This window comes from Phacochoerus africanus, chromosome 10, assembly GCF_016906955.1.
Source record: "Phacochoerus africanus isolate WHEZ1 chromosome 10, ROS_Pafr_v1, whole genome shotgun sequence".
Classification (NCBI taxonomy): domain Eukaryota; kingdom Metazoa; phylum Chordata; class Mammalia; order Artiodactyla; family Suidae; genus Phacochoerus; species Phacochoerus africanus.
In genome coordinates this window covers 116,156,285-116,170,121 of record NC_062553.1, presented here as the reverse complement: position 1 = coordinate 116,170,121, position 13,837 = coordinate 116,156,285, and the positions used below count along the sequence as shown (strand labels likewise).

General features: G+C 37.8%; 1 protein-coding gene across 1 annotated transcript in view; it reads left to right on the top strand.

The window, feature by feature from the left end:
* ARHGEF38 (Rho guanine nucleotide exchange factor 38) overlaps positions 1-13,837 on the top strand; it is a 135,764-nt gene that overhangs the window by 40,360 nt on the left and 81,567 nt on the right. The window lies entirely within an intron of this gene.

The window sequence follows — 13,837 nt, the reverse complement described above, 5'->3', positions numbered from 1 at the left end:
ATTAAGGATTTTGATAAAAGGTGCCAACGGACAACCCAAAAGTTGATACTGTTCCGATTTGCAGCTTGAGAGAGTGCATCACTGCATTCTCTTTTAAAGCTGGGCCTTATTGGGTTTATAAACAACAATGAAGACCAGGTTCCTTTGATTTCTTCTGACAAGTATCTTCTTATTTCTTCATCAGCCATTTCTAGTCTTTTATGTTTATTTTTTGTCTTTTTTCTTTTTAGGGTCGTACCCGTGGCATGTGGAGGTTTCTCAGCTAGGAGTCTAATCAGAGCTGTAGCAGGTGGCTTACGCCAGAGCCACAGCAACACCAGATCCGAGACGCATCTGCAACTACACCATAGCTCACAGCAGCTCCAGATCCTTAACCCACTGAGTGAGGCCAGGGATCGAACCCGAAACCTCATGATTCATAGTAGGATTCATTTCCACTGCACCACGATGGGAACTCCCATTTCTAGTCTTTTAAATCCCTCTTTATATCCATGTCTTTTGCCTTTAAAACAAAAAAACCCCATGGCTTATCTTACTGTTTTATAAAACCTCTTTTTATATTAGGAATATTCTTTCTCAACCCCACATGTCACAACTAATTTCCTGAGCTTGTCTTTTGCCTTCTAATCTTGATCAAGGTCAAAGTCAAAACCTTGTTCAAGGCTTATTCATTTGTTTTGCTGTGTTTAAGTGGTTGGATATATCCAACTTTGTGGCTTCTGGGTTTGGCATCTCAACATGTACCCCATAATTATAAAAATATTGTAAGTCAGCTTTCCCAACATCAATTATTAAATCCATTCCCCAGTACGTACAACATCCAGAAGCAGAATTTATATTTCTTAACACAAGACTTTCCACATAAATATTAGAAAAAGTATCTGGTTTACAAATCAGGGAAAACCAGTAACCTTTGATATAAAGTTTGTATTTTTGGTTTAGGATGATATATAAAGAACAGCGGCAAAGCAGGCTTGGAGTTGTTCTTTCACAGGGACTCATCTTTAGTCTTACTCCTTCATGACTTTTTATTAGGTACTTACTATTTGTCAGGTCCTGTTCCAAGCACATCATGAATATTCTGATTTAATCCTCTCACAATTCTCAAGTTAGAAGGTAACTGGCAACTTTCTGAATCTGAAAATTTAATAATTCTGTAAGAGTAGGAATAACATTCACAGTCATGACAAAATCTTCTCTCTAGTTTCATTGTTAAATATATAAAAAATTTTTGGTGTCTTTTTTCATTTAATGTAAACTATCTTGCATTGATGCAGGTATTAATTGTGATTAATAAAATGTTCATTTACATAATTATTCAAATATTTGTTTCAAAGGCACATGGCATCAGATTCTACTGCCATCTAACCTCCGTTATGGTACAGTCCTAACCAGTCACTCCTATTCTCTGAAAAATTCTAAACCTAGCCCCCTGTCTCCATAACTTCCCTCTCTACCCTATTCTGCCATCAATTTTAGGTAATTTCAACATTCAGGCATATGAGTCACAGAACCTCCCAGCCTTTCACTCAGTTCTTTGACTTGCTAACATCCAGCTATCTTTCCTCAACCCCATCTCAGCCACTCACTCCAGGGTCACACCCTAGAACTGTCATTATCAACAACTTCACCCCGTCAGAATCAGAATTCCAGGCTTACCATTATCCAGCCTCCACATCCTCTCTTTCAGTCCACTCCCGCTGGTCCCCCCTCCCAACAATCTCCCCCAACAACAAATTCTTAATGCCGCCAGGACTTCCATGCTATTGAGCCCACTACTGCCTTTTTCCCACACCTGGTTTAGTTTCCGTGGGTCCTTTATTAGAATAGTCCCTCCTTGCAGATGAATTCAATTCCCTCTGCTCTCTCTTTCCATTTACTTGCCTGAAAAAAACCTGCCCTTGATGAACTTCACTTTTCTGCTTACTTTCTACCTTTATCCATGCAGCTGAACCAATCTCTTTAAAATTCACCACCATTTTTTTCAAGTGGGACCCCTAGTAATGTCTCTGAAGGGACACGTCTTCTTCTTGCTCCTTGCACCTCAAACACTCCCTCTTTTAACTATCAGCACACAGCCTTTCCCATAGATTCATTGAGAAAATAGACACAAGAAGAAGGTGCATGCACTTCCATTACCAAATCTACCAGCCTGCTGTCATCTCCACCTACATAACCTGTGGATCTTACTTCTAATTAAGAATAACTTCTCCACTGATGCAGAATTCTATCACCTCAAGTTTGCTCCAGGATTTTACCCCTGCCGTTGTCCTTTTTCTCTCCTACACAATTGATTTTTCTTTCCCTATTGGATCTTTCTTATCATTATCTGCTATCAAAAAAAACCAAACAAACCTGGCAGAGCCTCCTTGCCTCCCCACTTATATCTCTCACAAGTGTCTTATCTTAATAAATCTATTTATTACCTATCATAAAACAAAACAAAATAAAAACCAAAACTGAAAACTTTTTTTTATTGTTATTTCCCCCAACACACTTTTTTTTCTACTGTACAGCATGGGGACTCAATTACATATATATGTATACATAATTTTTTCTCCCATTGTCATGCTCCGTTATAAGTATCTAGACATAGTTCTCAGTGCTACACAGCAGGATCTCATTGCTAGTCCATTCCAAAAGCAACAGTTTGCATCCGTTAACCCCAAGCTCCCAATCCCTCCAACTCCCTCACCCTGGGTAACTACAAGTCTATTCTTCAAGTCCACGATTTTCTTTTCTGTGGAAAGGTTCATTTGTGCTGTATATTAGATACCAGATATGAATGATACCATATGGTATTTGTCTTCCTCTTTCTGACTGACTACACTCAGTATGAGAGTCTCTAGTTCCATCCATATTGCTGCAAATGGCATTATTTCATTCTTTTACATAGCTGAGTAGTATTCCATTGTGTGTATATATACTACATCTTCCTAATCCAATCATCTGTTGATGGACATTTGGGTTGATTCCATGTCTTGGTTATTGTGAATAGTGCTGCAATGAACATGTGGGTGCATGTGTCTTTTTTAAGGAAAGTTTTAACTGAATATATGCCCAAGAGTGGGATTGCTGGGTCATATGGTAGTTCTATGCATAGATTTCTAAGGTACCTCCATACTGTTCTCCATAGTGGCTGTACCAGCTTACATTCCCACCAACAGTGTAGGAGAATTCCCTTTTCTCCACACCCCCTCTAGCAGTTGTTATTTGTGGACTTGTTAATGATGGCCATTCTGACTGGTGTGAGGTGGTATCTTTTGGTAGTTTTGATTTGCATTTCTCTAATAATCAGGGATGTTGAGCATTTTTTCATGTGCTTGTTGGCCATCTGAATATCTTCCTTGAAGAAATGTCTGTTCAGGTCTTTTGCCCATTTTTCAATTGGGTTGTTGGCTTTTTTGTGGTTGAGTGGTATAAGTTGTTTGTATATTCTAGAGATTAAGCCCTTGCCCGTTGCATCATTTGAAACTATTTTCTCCCATTTTGTAAGTTGTCTTTTTGGTATTTTTAACGGTTTCCTTTTCTGTGCAAAAGCTTGTCAGTTTGATTAGGTCCCATTGGTTTATTTTTGCTTTTATTTCTGATGCTTTGGGAGACTGACCTGAGAAAACATTTGTAAGGTTGATGTCAGAGAATGTTTTGCCTATGTTCTCTTCCAGGAGTTTGGTGGTGTCTTATCTTATATTTAAGTCTTTCAGCCATTTTGAGTTTACTTTGGTGCATGGTGTGAGGGTGTGTTCCAGTTTCATTGATTAACATGCAGCTGTCCAGGTTTCCCAGCAATTCTTGCTGAAAAGACTTTCTTTTTCCCATTTTAAGTTCTTGCCTCCTTTGTCGAAGATTAATTGACCATAGGTGTCTGGGTTTATTTCTGGGTTCTTTATTCTGTTTGGTTTGTCTGTATGTTTTGGTACCAGTACCACACTGTCTTGATGACTGTGGCTTTGTAATATTGCTTGAGGTCTGGGAGAGTTATGCCTCCAGCTTGGTTTTTGTTCCTCAGGATTGCTTTGGCAATTCTGGGTCTTTTGTGGTTCCATATAAATTTTTGGATAGTTTGTTGTAGTTCTGTGAAAAATGTCATGGGTAATTTGATAGGGATTGCATTGAATCTGTAGATTGCTTTGGGTAGTATGGCCATTTTTACAATATTAATTTTTCCAATCCAGGAACATGGAATATCTTGCCATTTCTTTACATCTTTAATTTCCTTGATTAATGTTTTATAGTTTTCTGCATATAGGTCGTTTACCTCCTTGGTCAGGTGTATTCCCAGGTATTTGATTTGTTGGGGTGCAATTTTAAAAGGTATTGTGTCTTCGTATTCCTTTTCTAAAGTTTCATTGTTAGTATACAGAAATGCTACTGATTTCTGAGTGTTAATCTTTTATCCTGCTACTTTGCTGAATTTGTTGATCAGTTTAAGTAGTTTTTGGGTTGAGTCCTTAGGGTTTTCTATGTATAGTATCATGTCGTCTGCATACAGTATCAGTTTTATCTCTTCTCTTCCTATTTGGATGTCTTTTATTTCTTTTGTTTGTCTGATTGCAGTGGCTAGGACTTCCAATACTATGTTGAATAGCAGTGGTGAGAGTGGGCATCCCTGTCTTGTTCCAGATTTTAGTGAGAAGGCTTTCAGTTTTTCCCCATTGAGGATTCTATTTGCTGTGGGTTTCTCATAAATGGCTTTGATTATATTCAGGAATGTTCCCTCTATACCCACTTTGGCGAGGGTCTTGATCATGAATGGATGTTGGACTTTGTCAAATGCTTTTTCTGCATCTATTGATATGATCAAGATACCACCAAAAAAGAAAACTATAGGCCAATATCTTTGATGAATATAAACACAAAAATTCTCAAAAAAATTTTAGCCAACTGAATCCAACAACGTATCAAAAAGATCATGCACTATGACTAGGTGGGATTCATCCCAGGTTCACAAGGATGGTTCAACATACACAAATCAATCAACATCATACACCACATTTACAAAAGAAAAGCCAAAAACCAAAACCGAAAACTCTTGACCCTAAAAGAATTGTCAGTATTCTTTCTTTTTCTTCCTTCCTTTCTTCTTTCCTTCCTTTCTTCTTTTGAGTTGAATATGAAATATTTAGTATGTATAAAACATGTGTGACTAAGATATGTTTTAAAATAAGCACAATTTATCAAAAATCCGTCCCACTGAGTTAATGATCAATATAAAAAAGACTACATGTATAAGAAAATTCCTTCCTTTGAAATTATAATCCATTTTTGTATCACATGGAATAAGAAATTAACTCAGTATGAAGATGTCCTGTTTTAAACCACCTATTACACCTGTGAGTTAAACTGACCCCAATATTCATGTTATTTCTGAGCTAAATTTCACTTGTGTTTTCGCTTTTGTTGTTTTTCTTATTTTCACTCCCTACAACTCTTATGAACAATTGAGTCATTCTAAGAATTGGTGTTTCAGACCATGTAAAATAAGATGTTTCTGCTATGGTGATACATAGCTTCTTTACTTGGCCATGTTTGACTCTGGCCCGAAGTTCTTTGAAATACCGTTCTCACAATTCTAGCTCACGTTTCCTGTGTGATTCCATTTTGGACTGTTTATAGCTTGTTGCTTTTGCACATCTGGCACTTCCCTTTGCTTAGTTATCTTCCAGGGCTCTCTGTCTTCCTCACTGTGGAATTCAGTTTCAGTCCAGCAGTCTCCATGTCCTTTCCACTCATGTCGTAACAGCAATTAGTGATGTCTCAGAGTCCTCAAGTCAGAGCCACATTTTCTCCACTTCTGAAAGCTTTTAACCTTTGATTAAGTAAGTAAACGCTCAGGAATTCAGGTGACTCTTATAAAATTTATGAGTGCTAAGGCAGTTAATTCATGCCACCAGTTCATTAACTTTACCACCTTTTCATTGTTCATTAGCTCCTTCTTGTCCTCCACTTCCTTGCTAACTGTTTAAATACCACGAGTCTTTGCACACAAACCACCTGTCATCAGTCAGTGTCAAAATTTATAAATTAACACATACAGTTTTCATGTTGCCAAGGAAATGATCTGCAAACCTTGCTTAGCCAAACCGGAGGGAACATAAATAAATATTTTACATGTACAGGTTAGGCTGGAAGGGAGACTTTGGGAAGTCACCTGATACATGTCTTTTCTCTTATTGAGAAGACTTTCTCTGCTGTACTGTATTCCCTCCATGTCTTCTCCCTACATATCTGATCCATGTCTTTTCTGGAAGTAGTAGAAGAAACGAGTCCATTTATAAAAGTAAGAACTGGAAGAAGGGAGTTGAAAACCGAGAAAGGCACTGTGCTTATCTGAGTGAACTTGCATAAATGAATCAGGTACAAATGAATATCTAGGACCAGCCCTTGACTGACAACTGCTTCTTGATCTCACGGTTACAAACCTTGATCTTCACTTCAAGGCCTTTCTGTACACAAAATTTCAGCGAAAACAAGGTCAAACCCTGCAGTTACACCTTCTTCAGTAGCGGCACTCTGAGAAGTTTTGCAAAGAAGGCAAAAATTATCCACGACATTCAGTGTTGAAATGTTTAGTTGGAAAACTGGTTCTAGTTATTTATTATCCAAATATGTCTCTGGGAGAAACTCCACATTTTTGGCCGTAAGGCAAAATAAATCTAAACCAGAGCAAATTAACCTAACAATGGAAAATGGTTTTATGTGTAAGGAAAGGAGAGAAAAAGTGATTGAAAAGCATAGTGAGAAGAATTTAAATGTATGTTTTTATTTTTGTTTTTAATTATTTTTTTAATTTGTAAAATTCACATAATAGAAAAATACCGAAGATCTCAAGGCTATGATAATGTCTTACAGCTATTCAGTTTCCTTTTCTAGAGGCAAATACCATTACCAGCTTTTTACTCTTCCAAGGGCATTCTATTTATGTGTATATATTTGAATATACATTTAGTCGATTTTCATTTACATGATAAGGAAGCTGTGTGCATTTATTTTGAACTTATATTTGATCTAGTTATGTGAATTATACTGGACATTTTGTGTTTCCTGGAAAAGGGACAAATAATTTTGTATTGACAAGACCTCAATTGGAATTTTCTGTTAAAATTTGGATACGCTTTATGGAAGCAATTTTGTAATTTTTTTTTTTTTTTTTTGGCTTCTTCGGGCCGCCCCTGGGGCATATGGAGGTTCCCAGGCTAGGAGTTGAATCACAGCTATAGCTTCCAGCCTATGCCACAGCTACAGCAACACAGGATCCAAGCCGCATCCGTGACCTACATCACAGCTCACGGCAATGCTGGATCCTTAACCCACTGAGCGAGGCCAGAGATTGAACCTGCAACCTCATGGTTACTAGTTGGATTCATTTCCACTGTGCCACAAGAGAAAGTCCTGTAAATACTTTTCATTGGAAGAAATATATAGGGCATTCCTGTTGTGGCTCAGTGGTTAAGGAATCCGACTAGGAACCATGAGGTTGTGGGTTCGATGCCTGGCCTTGCTCAGTGGGTTAAGGACCCGGCGTTGCTGTGAGCTGTGGTGTAGGCTGCAGACGAGGCTCGGATCCTGTGTTGCTGTAGCTCTGGTGTGGGCCGGCGGCTATAGGTCCGATTAGACCCCTAGCCTGGGAACCTCTATATGCCTCAGGATCGGCCCTAGAAAAGGCAAAAAGACTATATATATATATGAAAATATGTATAGCTTTGCCACTTAGAAATAAGCACTATAACTATTTTGGTTTCTTGTTTAGGCATATACAGACACACCCCAATATTTTGTGAAATTGTAATCACCTCTATATGCCCTTACAGAACCTCTTTTTCCTGAAGGATATATTTACATGTCTTATTTTAAACTACAAAGAGCAAACACTAATTTAAATGGAAAAATATTTTCTTTTCTTTGTTGAGAGACCATCAATTTCAAGAGAACAATTTCAAGGTCTCTCTGGATGCTGAGCCTCTGAATGGAGAGCGGTGCCCACCTGTATTTATCATGGACATCTAGGTTAGCAGTGGGGTATTTCAGTGTCAGGATGGCAACTGTTCTGTGTGACATAAGCAACATACAGCCCACTGTATTGATATCCTACTGAATCCCTCTCTCTCAGGGTCCAAAGTGGGTAAGGCAAGGCCTAGAATAGAAGAACATTAAAAACAACTTAAGAAAAATCCTTTTTTTGAACCAGCAGATCCAGCCTTATTAAAAAGATTATATACCATGACCAAATGGGATTTATCCAATGAATGGAAGGATGGTTCAGTATTCAAAGTAATAATAATAATATAGCACATTGAAGGAGAAAAAACCCACTGCATATGATTATCTCAGTTGATATAGAAAACACATTGAAAAAATTCAATACCCTTTCTTGATAAAAATCCTTAACAAATTAAGAACTAAAAGGAATCCTCTCAACTCAATAAAACACATCTATGAAAAACCTACAGCTGACATCTTAAGTGTGCAACATGGAATATCTTAACCTAAAATCAGTAACGTGACAAGGATGCTCAGTGGGACACTTCTATTCAACCTTGTATTGGAAGTTCCAGCTGGAGCAATCAAGCAAGAAAAAGAAATAGAAAGCATCCAAACTACAAAAGATAAAGTCAAAATATCCCAATCTGCAGATGACAAAGTTTTACATATAGAAACACCTAAACAATTCACACACACAAATATTTAGAGGTAAAAATTTCAGCAAAGTTTAGGATATGACATAAACACAAAAATAGCTGTATTTCTATTAAAGCAGCAATAACAAACCAAAAGGAAATTAAGAAATCGATACCGTTCATAGTAACATCCAGAAGAATAAAACACTAAGGAACAAAGCCAATGAAAGAAATACAAGATTTAAAGTCTGAAAAAAAAAATCTTTGATGAAAGATATAAAGAAGATATAAACAAATAGTGAGACATTCCACCTTCATGGATCAGAAGACTTGAAATTGTCAAGATGGCAATTTGTCTGAACTGATCTAATCTATACATTCAGCACAATCCCCATCAGAATCACAACTGCCTTCTATGTAGAAATGTATAGGTTCATCCTAAAATTCATAGGAAGATCAAAACAACAACAAAAAGTCAAAACAATCTTGAAAAAGAAGACAAATCCTTAACTTGCCCCTCCCCTTTTTTTCAAAGGGGCAAGCAGGAGAAGGGACTACAGGGCCCAGGGAATTCAGCTTCCTGCGCCTGCCTCCACCTGAGGGAAGTTACTATAGCTTAAGCTATGGTATCAATCTTGATAGAGAATCTTATGCATGAGGAGAGAGCACAGAGTAGATCTCTGAAAGGAGACAGGGAGGAAGAGAGTATAAAGGCATTATCATAATAAAAATACTGTTCAAATACTGTAATACTATGAAAATCTGCACATAACAAAAAGAAAGCTATGGTGTTCCCATTGTGGCTCAGTGAGGATGTTTCTGTGCGGATAAGGGTTTGATCCCTGGCCTCTCTCTGTGGGTTAAGGATCCAGCATTCCCTAAGCTTTGGCATGGGTCTCAGGTGTGGCTCATATCCAGCACTGCCGTGGCTGTGGTGTAGGCCTGTGGCTGCAGCTCCCATCTGACCCCTAGCCCGGGAACTTCCACATACTGCAGGTATAGCTGTGAAAGAGAGAGAGAGAGAGAGAGAGCGAGCCATGGCCCAATTGATGACCTATGAATTTTAAGCTGTTGTTATTACATTTTAGTTTGGTGAGTGATTTTATATTCCTTTGGAGTTTGTTGTGTTTTTAGTGGCTCCCTCCTCATCAGCATAAGCCCATTGCTATGCTTTTTAAAAGGGGACTGTAACTTCAGCATGTGTTCTGGGAATTTTTTCAGGTTTCCATTTCCTGCCCTCTCATCTGAGGTTTCTGGTTGGACATCCCTGGTGTCTCTCTTGACCCATCAAAGCCCAGTTCTACCTCAATATCCAGTCCCTGGCTGCCTCTCCAGGTGCTCCCAGGAGTTACACAGAGGTCAGAGGCTGTGAACAGACCCACTGGACTGCCTGCTTGGCTCTCAATTTTGGTTTTACTCCTTGGGCATGCTCTCTGAGACAACACTCAGTTCTTCTGCATCCTCTCCCAACCTCTTCCCCAGCCCAGTTCTCAGATGCCGTCTTCTTCAGAAGAGGGATTCAGATAATGAAGTGTAATGAAATTTGGCCACTCTCACTGAACAAAGAGCAGAGTTACAGTCATGACGATTCACTGAAGTTCAAGATAAAAGACTCAAGACAGAAATACTTTATCTAGTAATTACTAAAATATACTCAGCTTTCATTTATAGATAGGAAGATAAATTAGGCTTTCCAAAGCTATTTACTAAAACTTTGCCTGCATAACAAATAGAGGAAATCATAGGTGAACAAATATCTTTTATCATGCATTTTTAAGTTTTCATTTCTTAGAAGGACTCTTGTCAGAATTGTCTTCTCTAGCTTTCACCTCCACTAAAAGATTTTTACTGTTGTCAGAGATAATAGTCATTCATTTTTGCTTAATAGGCAACCATGCAATTTTTCCTTTTTGCTTTTGTCCTATTACCCAGCTACTCTTTTTTTTTTTCTTTTTTAGGGCTGCCCCCGCAGCATATGGAGGTACCCAGGCTAGGGGTATCATCAGAGCTATAGCTGCCAGCCTACACCACAGCCACACCAACGCAGAATCCAAGCCAAACCTGCAACCTACACCACAGCTCACCCCAATGCCAGATCCTTAATCCACTGAGTGAGGCCAGGGATTGAACCTGAGACCTCACGGTTACTAGTTGAACTCATTTCCACTGCACCACAATGGGAACTCCCAGCTACTCTTTTTAAAAATACTTTATTATTTTTTTAGAGAATGTTAAGGTTCACAGCAAAGTTGAGGGGAGATTTCCATATATTCCTTGACCCCACACATGCATAACTTCTCCCATTATCAAGATCCGCCGCCAGAATGTTAGTTTTGTTACAAATGATGAACCTACATTGACACATCATTATCACTCAAAGTCCATAGTTCACATTACTGTTCACTCTTAGTGTTGTCTATGGGTTTTGACAAGAGAATTATGGTATTGTGGAGAGTATTTTTACTGCCCCGAAAAATCCTACATGCTCTTATTCATCCTTCTGTACTCCCAATTGATGACAACCACTGAAATTTTTATTGTCTCCATAGTCTCGCTATGATATATTGTTGGAATCACAGCATGTAGTCTTTTCAGATTGACCTCTTTCACTTAGTAATAGCATTTAAGATTCTTTTGTGTCTTCTTATGGCTTGATAGCTCATTTCCTTTTAGGGCTGAACAATGTTTCGTTGCACGGCTGAACCACAGTTATTTATCCATCCACCTACTGAAAGGTACCATGTTGCTTCCAAGCTTTGGCAGTTATAAGTAAAACTGCTGCAAATGAAAATGCACACATTTTGTATGGACATAAGTTTTCAGCCCATTTGGATTACTGGATCACATGGTAAGAACAGGTTTAGTTTTGTAAAAAACCACCAAACTGTCTTTCAAAGTGACCATAGCATTTTGCATTGACCACATCCTCACTAGCATTTGGTGTTGTCAGAGTTCCGGATTTTGGCCGTTCCAATAGGTGTGTAATGGTGTCTCATTGCTTTAATTTGCATTTCTCCAGTGACATATGATGTGGAGCCTATTTTCATATGCTTATTTGCCACTTGATTTTCTTCTTTGGTGACGTGTCTATTAATATATTTGGTCCATTTTTATTTGGGTTGTTTGTTTTCCTATTACTGAGTTTGAGTTTTAAGGGTCCTTCTTTTTTTTCTTTTCAGCCTCACCCACGGCATACAGAAGTTCCCGGGTCAGGCACTGAACCTGCACCTCTGCAGTGATCTGAGCCATTGTGGTCAGATTCTCAACCACTGCACCACAGCAGGAAACCCTGAGCAGAAGATTTAATTTCAATAAAGTCTAGCTTATCGATTATTACCTTCATTGATGTACCTAAAAAGTCTCTATCATACTCAAAGTTTAGATTTTCTCCTATGTTATCTTTTAGGGTTTTTTTGTTTGTTTGTTTTGCATTTTACATTTAGCTCTATGATTCCTTTTGAGTTAATGTTTTGAAGGGTGTAAAGTCTGTGTCTAGATTCGTTTTTCCACACATGGATGTCCATTTGTCCCAGGACCATTTGTTGAGAAGACTATCTTTGCTCCATCATATTTCCTCTGTTCCACTGCCAAAGATAAGTTAACTGTATTTGTGTTGATTTACTTCTGAGCTCTTTATTCTTTTCTATTAATCTCTATATCTATTCTTTTACCAATGCCATACTTCTTGACTGCTGTAGCAAATGTTAAGTCTTGGAATCAGATAGTGTCAATATTCCAAATTTGTTCTTCTCTTTCAATACTGTGTTGGCTATTCTGGGTTTTTTGTATCTCCATTGAAACTATATGTATACTTTAGACTCAGTTTACCAATATCCACAAGAGAACTGCTGAGATTTTGATTAGGATTTACTTGAATCTATAGATCAAGTTGGGAGGAACTGACATCTTGATGATATTGAGTCCTCCTATCCATGAACATGGAATATCTTTCCATTTATTTAGTTCTTCTTTGATTTTGCTCATCTGAGTTTTTAACTTTCCTTGTGGAGCTTATACATAGTTTGTTAGATGCCTAAGTATTTCATTTTGGGGGCTGCTAATGTAAATGTTGTGTTTTAAATTTTGAATTGCACTTGTTCATTGCTGGTATGTAAGAAAGCAATTAACTTTTGTTTATTAATTCTATAAATGGCAACTTCACTATAATCACTTATTAGCTCCAAGTTTTTTTGTTGATCGTTTTGTGTTTTCTACATACACAATAGTGTGATCTATGAGCAGAGACACTTTTATGTCTTCCTTCTCAATCTGCATATGTTTGATTTCCTTTGTCTTATTGAATTAGCTAGAACTTCCAGTACAATGTTGAAAATGAGTGATGAGAGAGAACATCCTTGCCTTATACCTGATCTTAGTAGAAAAGTTTCAAGTTTCTCACCATTAAGTTAGCTGTAGTTTGGTTTTTTCGTGTAATATTCTTAATCATATTGAGGAAATACCTCTTTACCCCTAGTTTATTGAGAATTTTTATTATGAATGGGCACTGAATTTTGTCATATCCTTTTCTGTATCTATTGTATGGGCGTGTGAATTTTTGCCTTTTTTTAACCTGTTGGTGTGCTAATGGATTACATTAATTGATTTTTGAATGCTGAATTGTCATTACATACCTGGGATAAATCCCACTCAGTCATAGGGCACAATTCTTTTATTTATTTATTTTTTTTATAGCTGCATCTGTGGCATATGGAAGTTATTTTTTTTATAGCTGCATCTGTGGCTAGGGGTCAAATCAGAGCTGTAGCTGTAGGCTTCCACCACAAACACAGCAGTGCCAGAACTGAGCCACATCTATGACCTACACTGCAGTTTGCAGCAATGCCAGATCATTAACCCACTGAGTAAGGCCAGGGATCAAACCTGCATCCTCATGGACACTATGTTGGGTTCTTAAGCTGCTGATTCACAATGGGAACTCCCACAGTGTACAATTCTTTTTATACATTTCAAAATTTGATTTGCTATTATTTTGTTGACTATTTTTCATCTCTATTCATGAGAGATGTTGGTCCATAGTTTCCTCTTTTTCTAATGTCACTGCCTGGTTTCGGTATTGATTTCATAGAATCACCCAGCTACTCTTCCTGTCTCTGTTACTTCCAAAATTTGCAGATTGTATTCTGGGCTACAAATATATTCCACCTTAGTTCACTAACCATAACTTTCTTAAAGTCTATTACTTTCTAAAACCCTATATG